General features: G+C 43.1%; 1 long non-coding RNA gene across 1 annotated transcript in view; it reads right to left on the bottom strand.

Moving 5' to 3' along the window:
• Nucleotides 1-543: 543 nt before the first annotated feature.
• LOC145801578 (uncharacterized) overlaps nt 544-14395 on the bottom strand; it is a 30644-nt gene continuing 16792 nt past the window's right edge. Inside the window, exon 3 of the long non-coding RNA XR_014343194.1 lies at nt 544-716. This is a non-coding gene — a long non-coding RNA (uncharacterized LOC145801578). The remainder of the gene's footprint in view (nt 717-14395) is intronic.

The following is a 14395-nucleotide window of genomic DNA, read 5'->3' as shown; positions in this document are numbered from 1 at the left end:
AGGGGCGTTGCCCCCTTGACCCCCGCGAGCTGACCGGGAAACTTATCCCCGTTATAGTCAGTGAAGTGGCAATCTTGAAAGCATTAACATCACAAAATTCTCTGTAAGGCACAATCTCGGGTTGGATTTGCATCTAAAAACTCATAGATTCACTGAAATAAAAGTGCAAATACAAGTACAACTGAAAGGAGTTTTGTCAAACAGGATTGTCAAGAATAAAAACCTAACAGTCAGCTCACTCAGGTACTTCTTAAGGTAAGGCACACCTTGCAGCTCAGGAACCAAAGAAATAGGTTTCTTTCTAGTCTCTTTCTTGGTTTGGAATAGAGCTTTTATCTCTTCATGTCCCTAATAATCTGCCAAAGCCCTCAAGGTCCATCCATGCACGTCTGGCATGTCAATGTCGGCTCCTTGATCTACTAGGAATTTCACTATCTCAATGTTCTCTTCAGAAATAGCAGTGTGAAGTGCAGTAGTCCCAAGGAAAACTAGTGTCATTATGACTCCAACCGTTTATTTCTCCATTATGACTATAATCCAAAGGTTCACGGCGATGGATTGAATAAGTTCGTTGCAACCGTGATCGTGCAGGAGAACCTAAACCCCTTCTTCTGTAGCTCTCTTCCTTAAACATCTCTTCAAAAACTAATGAAGATTGTAGTGCTGAACTTCTTCATATTCATCATATACGAAGTCCGAAACATGTGTCATGGCATCTGTTAGAACGTCGAAAAAATATGCTTAATTTTTTGTTAATAAATAGAAAGATATATATACTTGAATAACAAGCAAAACAAAGTAGATGCTTTTTGTCAATCAGAAAGAGCACATAAAAATGGTCTCAAAATCAACATGTCAACCTTTCTTTCCTTCTCTTTTTTTTGGGGGGGCGAGGGGGCGGGGGTGTTTGTCTAGGTTTTTGTTTTCCTTATGATAAGAAGAAATAAAGGGGAATAAAAATATACAAATTGATATAAGAATTTAATTAATGCATGAAGTTGCCAGATAAAGCAGGTATGAGTGAAAAAAAATAAATGAAGAGCTTAACTTAGGTATGAGTGAAAAAAAGAAATGAAGAGCTTAACTTTTAGAAAAAGTGAGATAGTAACTTGTGAAAATCCCTTTACAAAATAAGAGCAAAGTTAACTCGACAATATCACACTTTCCAGCTTGACAAGTTGTTGTAAATACAGCTGCCTTATTCCAATCTATTAAACTTAGGTAAACAACTAAGTGGTTTGTCCAGAAACATAATGAAGATTTGAAGATGAAGACCTAAATTAATTTAAACCCCAATTTGGTTCCTTTAAAAAATTTCGTTTTACAACTTTGACAGGTTACCATATGTTCTGGTTAGTGCCTACATTTTAGAATTCGTTTGCAACTCTTCCCTTGGTTTAGGAAATGTACTCCCCCCAAACATCCAAAAATTATATTTACAGCGGCAATGCCAGTACAAAGTTATCTCAACAGATTGAGGATCACCAGAAAGATCCACAACATTTAGGAGAAGATAATTCATCAAGAACTAATCAATAATTCACTATTTTAAACATTCGGATGATGCCAAGTTTCTTAACTATTACCATGCAGTTTCAACAAAGAAACATGAAGTCCAGAGCACAACATAAAAACATGATATTGGTATGGTAACTTACATAACTGTAGCGTATAAAGTGCAAGTAACTTACACAACACAGCCAAATTTGGCATAAGTGTGTTTATCTGAAACCAGAGTAGCATGCCAGAGATCCCATGTTTTGTTCAAGATTTATGCTATAAGGACTTAAAGTAGGGAATTGCTGCCTGCAGCACATGTAAGATTTAATAATACATGTAACCATAATAATAACGCGGAATTAAACTTCACAGGATCTTGAATTCAATACAACTCAAGAATAAAACGAACATACCTTTATCAGCCATTGAATTAGATAAGTTGAGAAAATACCCCTAATATTTGAACCTTTAATTCTTGGCTCACCTTCTTTTCTCTGTCTCTCTTAATTAGGATGACTATAAACTTAGAGTGATGGAAAAAACACTTATGAAAAGAAGGGGAGTCACCCATCCTTCTATAGAGGAGAGAAGAGGGCCAAATAAACTCTTATTAGAAGAATTCATAATCCATCAAGGTTTCCTTCTTATCTTAGAAGAGTGATTATATTAAAATTCTAATTACTGAACTTTATATATAATATTGGCTTTATCTAATTGTGGAGTCCAAATAAATTAAAACATGTAGATATATGTAGGCTATTAGGCCACACTAGAAAATAAATCCAACATTCTCCCACTTGGCCCATTAAGTCAATTATGATGCAATTATGATTTTTTTTTCAAAAAAAAAGAATATATATGCAATTTATAAAAAAAAAATTTGACTCATTGGATTCCACACTAAAAACTTTGACACGTGATCATGAATTTTAAAAATAGCCAATAAGTTCAGATATATTAGAAATTATAATACTGTGATTACTTCAGATCACCAATGTGAGTCATAGTGGTTATATAACATTTATGTCATATTTCCTTCTATGCACTACACCATCGATAACCTTCACCAACCCAGTCCATTATCTGGATATATAATTATTTGCCTAAAAGGCCCCTGTAATTTGTCTTGTTAAAACTGTGGGGATGTATTTTCTGAATACCAACACGTGGCAAGATGACGCCGATATGTCAGCCGAGGTGCCACGTGTCCTGGTTATGACGCCGAGGTTATTTTGGCAAAGCTGAGGTTATCTCCGAAGATATCGGAATCCGAGATAATCGGATTATGGATAAAGGGCAAGAATCCTAGAGTAAAGAGAAGACTTTGCTAAGATAAGGATAAAGCTTTTAGGGAGTTTATTTTTATCTCTTGAGAAATCCAAAGTAAGCACTGAATTGGAGTCCATAGAAGTCAGGCTTCTAGTAGGACTTGGATTGAGTAAACTATAAAAGAGAGGCACCCCCGTGGATCTAAGGTAGGCAGTTTTATGTTTAAGCTTGTGAGTTTAGCACTTGATTATCTTTGAGAGATATACTGACTTGATTGTCGGAGTGCCCCCGGGTGGAAGAGCCACCGCCGGAGCCTTTTCTTTCTGTTACAGGTTTGCTGAAGCCATCTATTCTGCCGGTGCTCTCCAGCTGATTGCTAGGCGGGCAGTGTGGTCGGAAAATTACTCACACAATTTGGCGCCGTCTGTGGGAATCTTAGAAGAATAGATGGCCAGTAACGGACAGAAGGAAAACATTGGGGGCGACACTCCTGCTGGGAGTGGCAGACTAATTGACCTTGACGTTGAAGGAGACAACCATAATGCAGAAACTCATAACCAAGGCCACGGTGAAAAAGACGTCGGCCAGGAGGGCGACGCTTCAAAGAGGACAGACCAAGGCAAGTACTATAACGAAGATAACCTTCAGGTATGGAGGGATAGGTGCCTACGGAGGGATGAGGAAGTAAAAGACTTGGCAAACAAGTTGGCGGACCTACAGTCAGTGGTCAACTTCATGATGCAAAACAATGTCATGCAGCCACCATATCCGCTGCAAGATACGTCGATGCCAGCAATTAATACCCAGAAGGGAGAAAGGAAAACAATCCCCGAAGCCCCTCAGCACACCAGGAGTGGAATGCACTCTCACCAATCTTCTAGGGAAGTCGGACGAGAGGAGCTGAGGCAAGAAGAGTCCCGAAGGACACATCACATGAAGGATTCGGGGCCCAAAGAACATCGACATGTTCAAGGGCAAGCACTCTGCTTTGACACAACCCATGGGGAAAGATCGAAACGGACCCACCACGAGGCCGAGAGTAGTGTGCCAAAAAGATTGAAGTTCAGAGATAGCCGAGCTCCAGGTAGGAGTGAAGAAGACTTGAGGGATTACCTCAAAAGGAAGCAACAAAATGTTGAAACCGAGGTAACTTCCCCAGTTAAGCCGAGGACACCATTCTCGGTGGAACTGGACAAATTTGAAGCGCCAAAGAGATTCTCAATGCCGAGGTTCCAAATTTATGATGGTAAGTCAGATCCCAACTTTCATGTTGGACTATACCTGAATTCAATGGCATTATATAGTGGGAACAAGTCGTTGCTCAGTAAAGTATTCCCCTCATCCTTTGGGGAAATTGCTTCCGATTGGTTCCATAAACTACCAAAGGGAAGCGTAAAAACGTGGGAAGGCCTGGCCGAGATGTTTGTGGCCAGGTTTGTGACAAACAAACTACAGCCCTTGAGGGTCGACGCCCTGATGGCTTTAAGAATCACCAAGGAAGAAGGCCTCAGGGCCTACGCGAAAAGGTACTACGAGGTGTTCAATCGAATACCCGAATGCAACCAAGAAGTGGCGGTCGTGTCTTTCAACAATGGCCTGAAAGATGACTGCCCACTACGGAAGTCTTTGGCAAAAATATTGCCAAAAAGCATGGAAGAACTCATGGCGAGAGTCGAAAAGTACGCCAGAGCCGAGGAAGATACATCGGAAAACAAAGAGATGAAGCAAGAGAAGGGAAACGGCTCGCCGAAGCGAGGCCGAGGTAACAACAGGCCGACCAAACAAGAAACGGAATTGAAGGGTAAACAGGCAGTGACAACGGTGTTCCGAATCCCTATCCATAAAGTCCTGGATCAAATATAGAACCAACCCTATTTCAGGGCACCGACAAGAGCACCAGGGGAATTTATGGGAAGAAACGTTGGTAGGCGCTGTGCTTACCACAATGAAGAATGACATCCAACTCAGGGTTACAGAGCCTTAAAAGCACACTTAGAAGACCTGGAAAGACAAGGCCACCTGAGGGACCTGGTCGATGAAGCCAGGACAAGGGAAGAACAGGCAAGATTGCCTCAAGCACCAGCAGCACCGCCACCCCCAGCACAGCAACCACAGGCAGGAGGACCACGGGTGGTTAATGTAATCTACTCAAAAGTGAACGAAAGCGACATACGGGGAGAAACGCAAAGAGTAAAACACCTGTAGCACGTGAACCAGGTCGGACACAAAAGACCTCAGCCTGAAGAGTACCGAGGACCGATGATAGCCTTCACTGAAGCTGACCTAGAGATGGTCCAGCATCCACACAACGATGCCTTGGTAGTATCCCTCCAGGTTGGGGAGTACCAAGTGAAGGGTATCCTGATTGATCAAAGCAGCTCTTGCGACATCATGTATGTCAGATGTTACAAGGAGTTGGGCCTTCATCCTGACGACCTGGAACAATCCAGCAACCCTATGGTCGGCTTCAATGGAACGCCGACGTGGCCACTGGGCGCAGCAAGCGTGGAAGTACAAGCTGGTACTAAGAAGATCAAGATAGAATTTATGGTGATTGACACACCCTCACCATATAACATCATCTTGGGAAGGCCATGGTTGCATGCAATGGGGGCAGTTCCCTCAACGTTGCATCAACTACTGTGGTTCCCAACAGAGCATGGGATTGAAGAAATCAGAGGAGATCAACTCCAGGCAAAAAATTGCTCCATGGCAGCAATGAAGTCTAACTGCTGCGTACGAGAGCCAAAGAAGGCAGAAATTGAAGATGAGGACGTGGAAGCTCTAGAAGACGTCGGCAAAGAACCAGCCGAGAAGAGCGAAGAGGTGCTAAAGAAAATCCTCGTCCAGGATGGGAATCAAGAACGCGTCTTTCTTCTCTATTCAGGCTTAGCCGAAGAAGAGGAAAAAGAGTTGGAAACTTTTCTAAGAGCCAACATTGAGGTGTTCGCCTGGACACCTTACGAAATGTCTGGCATTGACCCCAAGGTCATTTGCCACAGACTGAATGTCGACAGGTCGGCAAAACCTGTGATTCAACGAGCCAGAAGACCGACATTGATGCACATCGAAGCAGTAGAAGAAGAAGTAGACAGACTTCTGGAGGCCAGGGCCATCCGAGAAGTTCACTACCCGACATGGCTGTCCAACACAGTAGTGGTGAAGAAGAAGAATGGCAAATGGAGGGTCTATGTAGACTTTACCAGCCTCAACAAAGCTTGCCCCAAAGACAGCTTTCCTCTGCCCAAGATTGACCAGCTAGTAGATGCTACTTCAGGGCATGAAAGAATGAGTTTTCTGGATGCATACAGGGGGTACCACCAGATTGCCATATACCCTCCAGACGAGGAGAAGACCGCGTTCATCACCCCTAAAGGCCTGTACTGTTACAAGGTAATGCCTTTTGGGTTGAAAAACGCAGGAGCAACTTACCAAAGGTTAGTAACAAAGATGTTCAAGCACCTGATTGGCAAAACGGTTGAAGTCTACATCGATGACATGGTCGTGAAGACCAAGGAATCTAAGGGTCATCTTGCCGACCTAAAAGAGGTCTTTGATATACTCAAAACATACTGGCTCCGACTCAACGCATCAAAGTGCGCGTTTGGAGTTGGATCAGGTAAGTTTTTAGGGTATCTGGTAACAAGAAAGGGCATTGAGGCCATCCCAGACCAAATCAAGGCCATCCTAGAGCTGAAGAGCCCGACGTCGGCAAAACAGGTTCAGATGCTTACTGAAAGGGCCGTAGCCCTAAACAGATTCATCAGCAGAAGCTCAGATAAGTGCAGACCCTTCTTCAACCTGGTGAAAAAAGCCACAGACTTTCTGTGGACAGAAGAATGCAAAGCCGCTTTGACCGACCTGAAGAAGTACTTGACCACAACTCCAGTTCTTTCCAATCCAGAACTAGGGGAAGAACTGTTTTTGTACTTGGCAGTTTCAGAACACGCAGTCAGTGCAGTACTAATCTGAGAAGAAAAAGGGGAGCAAAAGACTGTTTGCTATGTAAGCAAAACCTTGGCCAACGCAGAAACAAGGTATCTACCACTGGAGAAATTAATGCTAGCCTTAATAATGGTTTCAAAGAGGTTGAACCATTACTTTCAGGCGTACAAAATTGTGGTCCTAACGGAGCATCCACTGAAGTCCTTGATGCAACTAGGAGACTTAACAGGAAGGATAGCAAGATGGGCAGTAGCCCTGGGCCAGTATGACCTGGAGTTCAGGCCGAGAACAGCAATTAAAGGCCAAGTTTTGGCCGACTTCGTGGCCAAATTCACGCCAGAATCCGTTGAACATCGGGCTCCGTTGAGCCAAGATGAACAACGTTCAAGCAAACAAGGAGAAGCCCAGCCTAAGGCAAAAGAGCAAAGGAAGGAAAAACTCAGACCCTGCAGCATCTACATCGGCTACTCATTCAGACTATTTGTCGATGGAAGTTCGAACCGACAAGGAGCGAGAGCAGGAGTCCTGCTGATATCACCAGATGGCGAAATAATAGAACAGTCCATCTGTTTGGGGTTCAAGGCCTCAAACAACGAAGCGGAATACGAAGCATTAATTGCAGGGCTAAAACTGGCAGCAGCAGCAGAAGCAGATGAGGTAATAGTTTTTTGTGATTCACAACTTATTGTTAACCAGTCAACAGGAGAATTTGCAGCCAGAGACGAAAGGATGTCGGCATATGCAAAAGAGGTCATCAAATTGGCAGCCCTACTTTAGAACTGCCGACTACTCCAAGTTAGCCGAGATGACAACACCCACGCCGACGCGTTGGCTAACCTAGCAAGTTCAATGCAGACTGGAAAAACAAGAACAATTATGATCGACTATATGTCGGGCCCGAGCATCGAACCAGACAGCACAAAGCAAGAAGCAATGTGTGTGGACATGGGGCCAAGCTGGATGGATGCAATTGTTGCATTCCTGAAAGAAGGAAAGCTACCGGAAGATCGTAAGGAGACACACAAAGTTAGATTGAAATCGACAAGATTCTGTCTGACAGCAGATGGACACCTCTACAGAAGGTCCTTCACTGGACCCCTTTTAAGGTGCATACACCCTTCGCAGGTTGAAGATTTCCTATATGAAATTCATGAAGGAATTTGTGGAAGCCATGATGGGGGGTAGATCATTAGCCCACAGGGCCATTACCCAGGGGTATTGGTGGCCCTACATGCAAAAGGATGCTGAAGCCTACGTGAAGAAGTGTGAACAATGCCAAAAGTTTGCACCTTTGATACATCAGCCAGCTGCTGACCTAAACCCAGTATCCAGCCCCTGGTCGTTTGCCCAATGGGGCATGGATCTTGTTGGGCAACTTCCCCAGGCAACTGGGCAGAGAAAATACTTGCTGGTGGCAACATATTACTTTACGAAGTGGATAGAGGCAAAACCTCTTGCCAAAATCCGAGATGTGGACGTCAAGAACTTTATATGGAGAAACATCATCACCAGATTTGGGATTCCAAGAGCAATAGTTGCCGACAACGGAACGCAGTTTGACAGCAAACTCATCAAGAACTTCTGCGCGAAATTCAAGATAAAGAACTACTTTTCAACACCAAGTTTTCCCCAAAGTAATGGGCAAGCAGAAGCATCCAACAAAGTAATTCTGGATGGGATAAAGAAGAGGCTACAGGTAGTAAAGGGAAAGTGGGTAGCCGTATTGCCCAACGTGCTTTGGGCATATCGGACTACGCCGAGAAGATCAACAGGGGAATCCCCCTTTGCCATGGCTTATGGCACAGAAGCAATCATTCCACTGGAAGTCGGCATCCCAGGTATCCGGACCCAGGGAATTGAGAACGGGACAAATGACATACTTTTAGCCCGAGATCTGGATCTTTTGGAAGAACGAAGAGAGAAAGCTGTAATTCAGCTCGCAATATACCAGCAACAGCTTGCCAGAGCTTACAACAACAAGGTCAATCCAAGAGATTTTCAAGTCGGCGACCTAGTCTTGAGGAAAGTCGTCGGCAACAAGAAGGATCCCAGAGAGGGCAAGCTTGGCCCAAACTGGGAAGGACCCTACAGAATTACTTCAGTATTAGGCAATGGAGCTTATCGGCTTGAAGATAACGAGGGCAAAGCACTGCCAAGACCTTGGAACACTTGTAATTTGAAATTCTTCTATCATTAGATGTACATTATTTTTGGCCGAGGTCATCAATAAAATTTTTTCCCTTTTCTTTAAACACATATGATTGATAAAGTTACATATTGGTGTTTTTGAAGACATGAATAATGAGAACCCAAGTAGAACTCAGGTTCACATTGGGGGCAGAGAGAAGACAGAGACACTTACTTCACTTGTTGAAATTTATAGCAATTTACAAGTTGAAGTTAAGCTAAAATGGTTCCTTATCTTCACTTGTTAAAATTTGTAGCAATTTACAAGTTAAAGTTAAGCTGAGGTGGTTCCTTATCTTCACTTGTTGAAATTTGTAGCAATTTACAAGTTGAAGTTAAGCTGAGATGGTCCCTTATCTTCACTTGTTGAAATTTGTAGCAATTTACAAGTTGAAGTTAAGCTGAAATGGTTCCTTATCTTCACTTGTTGAAATTTGTAGCAATTTACAAGTTGAAGTTAAGCTGAGATGGTTCCTTATCTTCACTTGTTGAAATTTATAGCAATTTACAAGTTGAAGTTAAGCTGAGATGGTTTCTTATCTTCACTTGTTGAAATTTGTAGCAATTTACAAGTTGAAGTTAAGCTGAGATGGTTCCTTATCTTCACAAGTTGAAATTAAGCTGCAATTTACAAATTAAAGTAAAGCCGAGGTTATTGCTTAAACCCTTATAGCAATCTACAGGTTGGCTAAACCTAAAGAAGATGCTTAACACTTGTTAAAATTTGTAGCAATTTACAAGATGACGTTAAGCCGACTTATGATCATCTATTGAAATTTACAGCAATTTACAGGTTGAAATAAAAGCTAAGTATATTGTTTAAACACTTGTTGGAATTTGTAGCAATTTACAAGTAGATCATTGTTTAGCACTTGTTATAAATGTTTGCAAAGATAGCATTGAATAGTATATACTTGTTGAAATTCATGAAAAGTTTGCAGGTTAGTATCTTGCCGAAGTAAAGCTTGTAGTTACTATACCCGAGGTCTTTAACCCCAAGAAGATTGCACAAAGGAGGCAAAGTATGAAAGGCATGCCAAATATTCTAAGTATAGAACCATGCAGAAGCAATCAAGAGAAAATATAGACTAAAGCATTCAGAGAAAAACAGTTGCAGTTGTGTACAAAGAAGGCACTACGGCCTAGCCAAAAGCAAATTGCTCGGTAGTGACAGAGATAGGCACATCGGCCACAAAAGGAAGCTTACATTGTCCAGAAAATAGAAAAGTAAAAATGTTCAAACAAAGAAAGACATTGGAGTCAGGCTCCTTCAGCATCAACAGTTAGATGGGCTGGAACCTCGAAAGATTCTGATGGAACCACCTCGGCAATCTTTTCCGCCGCCAACTCGGCATCAATTTCGGCAAGTGTTTGATCAAGACTTCTATCGACTGGAGGAACATCAGATGATGCTTGCTCAGGAGTGGTCTCCTTGATAACCTCATCATCCTCCTCATGAGTCAAGTCTAGGACTTGATCATCCTGAGAAGGGGACTTGGTCTCACTAGCATCTTTGGGCTTCCTTACCAAAGCCTCCTCATCATCCTTATCCTCATCCTTAGATTCAGACTCAGATTCATCTTCAGCTTGGCTTAGAGGTGGAGGTGGAGGAAATGGAAGAGGAATAGCGTCGGCTTGGCGCAGTGGTGAATTCTCAGGAAGATTAAGTTTTTTTGCAAGGGCTATCCAACCAAGGGAGAAGCCCCTGTTGCATGCCTGCCTAACCTGTAGTTTGTATTCCTCTGTAACGTCGGCCATTCCTTGAGCATAGGCCTTTTCGTCGGCCGCTTTGATTTCGGCGTCTTTAGTAGATAAGGCGTCTTGAAGTTCTTTTTCGGCTTGGGCCTTTTTGTCCTCGGCCTCTCTCTTCTCGGCCTCGGCGACCTTCTTAATAGCCTCGGCAGATTCAGCCTTTTCTTCGGCTAGGGTTTGGGCTTTGGTAGCAGCCTCAGCCTGGTCTTCAAGCTTCTTCATCTTTGTCAGAAAAGTTTTGTTTTCCTTTTTTAGGGCAGAAACCTCCCGCCTCATATCGGCCAACTTCTCCCTTGTTTCAAAAGCTTGCATGGAGAAAGAATAGGCATGTTGAATGGCCTGAAAGAACCCAAGGGAAAAGTTATCACACAAACTTTGCAAGTATAGAAAAAGAGGCAGAAAGACAAGTTGCCAAATGGGGGAACTTACTTGTACAGAACGTTGGAGCATGAGGGCGTAGTTCTCGTACTCGCTCATCTTGGCATTCCGCTCAAGATCGCCAGGAAGGAGAACAGCAGTACTGAGTGCCACGCCGACATTGATGTCATCGGCACTGTCACAGGCTAAAACAGGCTTATCTTCCAGGGTGATTTCAGGCACCCAGGGGACTCTTGGTATTTTGGAACCCGAGGTCGTCGCAGATGATGACCTCGACTTCTTTGATTGAGTGGACTCTGATGGCTGTGTTTCAGCAGACCTTTTTGTGGGAACCGAAGCGGTCTTCCCACTCTCAGCAAGTTTGGATATAGGTAAAGTGTCCTCAGATTCAACCTAAGTCACTTTAGCCTTCGGCTGGGCTTTCTTGGTTCTCTTCGGCTTTGGTTGGGGCATGGTTTGTGTCGACTGAGCGTCAACGTCCGTAGGAAGGTCGGCTAGGAGATCTTGGGCAACAGGCTTCGGGCGACCCATCTCAGCAGTTTTGAAAAGTCGTTGCCGACGTTTTCTTTCTGGTATCGGGATTATGTATGGGGCTGAAGTTGATGGTTGATCGGCTGGATCAAAGGTTGACCCTTGATCAGCCTGAGATGTTGATACGATTTGTAGAGTAGTAGCAGAGGGAGGAGATAAGCTCTTCTTCTTTCTTTTCGGGACGTCGGGCAGTGTAGACTTGTACGTCGGAATAAAATTTAGTATCAGTAGAGCCTTGCGCTTTTGGATTAGCAGATCTAGGAGCCTCTTTAAATCTTTGCTGGGAACATAGGATTGGCGAAAGTCTTTTGGTGGCTTACGAACGTCTGCAAAAAGAAACAGACATTAGGAACAGATAAAATATTGAAGACTTGAACAAAAACAACTAAGTATTGACACTGGGCTCTTACCCTTGCCCTCTTTAAGTGATCCGGGAAGAGGGTAGAGATGGGCATCCTCATCTGCGCCAAACTCCCAATTTCCCGAAGCAATAACATAATCATCTCCAGCCCCCTTGTTGGAGTCTGGGAGGTCGGCTGCGATTTTGTATTCTGTTGACCTCGGCTTGAGGAAATAGACGTAGCCCTTTTCCTTCAGGTTAAGGGGGCACATGGTATAACAGTACTGGATGTCGGCAAGGGTGATCCTAGCGTTCTCCTGCCTAGCTAAAACTATGATGCCATTGATCACTCGATAAGAGTTTATGGCAAGTTGCATAGGGTTCAACTTGTAAAAGTGAAGAATTTCGCGAAAGAGAATGTTAAGTGGGAGCTGGAGTCCGCACTCAGTGAAAGCTAATATGGGAAAGGGCATGGTGTTTTCTGTAGGCATGATGGAGTCATCATCCCCAGCAAGTCTCAGGTGGACATCGGCAGGGATGGAGAACTCCTGCCTAAAGTACTCAAGTTTGGTCGGAGTATCTACCCTGTACCTCCACATACCCATAACATCGGCCTAAAATCAGAGGGCTTGGTTTCAGAAAGAAGATGCTCTTAAGAGGTTATCGGGACCTCGGCGAAACCCTAGGTATATGCTGGTAGGGATTGTTTCAGTTTTTTCCTAAGAATTGATAGGTTCTATAGACAAATCCCAAACCTAAATCTATGAAGGCAAAGATTGAAAGTAAAAATTGAAGGTAGAGATCTGGCAAAGACACAAAAAACAGAAAACAAAGGCGAAGTTTCAGAAACAAGAACAGGGATGGGCTATCAAGAACATGAAGAATACGAGAAATAAAGGACCAAGATCAGTGGCAAAAATACAGTGAAGTGGTGCAACGATGTGTGTGTTCAAGATATATGCAAGGGCCAAATCAAGGAGTAAACACATTCAGATGTATGATTCACAAAATAGATATTTGAGCAAGGCAGCAATAACAGGAGATTCCAGAAATGGTCAAGAATTGAAATCAGAAAGAATAGTGGCTTACCAAAGAAATCGAAGCCGGAATAGAATTCGCCGAAGATAGACGACGGTTACTGAAGTACCAGAGTGATAAAAGCTTCACCAGAAAGACGAACGAAGACGGTTGCAGAACTTGGAGCCTTAGCAATGGCGGATTCAAGAAGCAAGGGCTTTAGAGAGAGAAAAACAAGTAAATCGAATACAAAGGTAAGGAAAGAAAGAGGAAAAAAACAAAGTTTTGTTAAAAACTTGAAACGGCGGCAAAACAGGGCATTTAATGCGCCTAGAACATCGCATACGTCAGGCGGCGTGCGCAGAAAAAACATGGTTTATAAGCGCGTCGCAGGCACGGGCCAATAAAGATGAAACGTGTGCAGGAAACGGTTGAGAAGTGATGCATGACAGCTCATGCGCGTGGGAAAGTTCATTCGAAGTTCTTGTTCTTGAAAACAAGACATATCGGCTTGACATGAATGATCTCAGCCGAAGAGTTCTTACGCCGAGGTACTAGAAGACAAAACAGATATAGGTTCCATCACCTCAGAATGTCGAGGTAATATAACCTAGGGGGTAGTTGTAGGGATGTATTTTCTGAATACCAACACGTGGCAAGATGACGCCGATATGTCAGCCGAGGTGCCACGTGTCCTGGTTATGACGCCGAGGTTATTTTGGCAAAGCCGAGGTTATCTCCGAAGATATCGGAATCCGAGATAATCGGATTATGGATAAGGGGCAAGAATCCTAGAGTAAAGAGAAGACTTTGCTAAGATAAGGATAAAGCTCTTAGGGAGTTTATCTTTATCTCTTGAGAAATCCAAAGTAAGCACTGAATTGGAGTCCATAGAAGTCAGGCTTCTAGTAGGACTTGGATTGAGTAAACTATAAAAGAGAGGCACCCCCGTGGGTCTAAGGTACGCAATTTTATGTTTGAGTTTGTGAGTTTAGCACTTGATTATCTTTGAGAGATATACTAACTTGATCGTCGGAGTGCCCCCGGGTAGAAGAGCCACCGCTGGAGCCTTTTCTTTCTGTTACAGGTTTGCTGAAGCCATCTATTCTGCCGGTGCTCTCCAGCTGATTGCTAGGCGGGCAGTGTGGTCAGAAAATTACTCACACAAAAACATTTCCTGTTTATCAATATTCAATTTAATGTGTACACACACTCTTAGAAACAGGAAAATTAGAAACAAAACTATTATTGCGCAAATAGTGTCAAATAAAAATAAGCAATCACGATTAACCATACACATCAAGAGTTGCTTAAAAGACCCATCTTGATAACATGTTCTTTGTATGTCTTTGGTGCCAATCCCTTTGTGAATGGATCAGTAATCATAAGAGAGGTGCTTAAGTTTTCAATTAACATTTGTTGTTTCTGGACTCTTTCTCTAACAACTAAGTACTTTACTTCCATTTGTTTGGAACC

Source organism: Camellia sinensis, chromosome 10 (assembly GCF_055761805.1).
Source record: "Camellia sinensis isolate YWXY chromosome 10, ASM5576180v1, whole genome shotgun sequence".
Taxonomy (NCBI): domain Eukaryota; kingdom Viridiplantae; phylum Streptophyta; class Magnoliopsida; order Ericales; family Theaceae; genus Camellia; species Camellia sinensis.
This window is presented reverse-complemented; position numbering and strand designations above follow the sequence as displayed.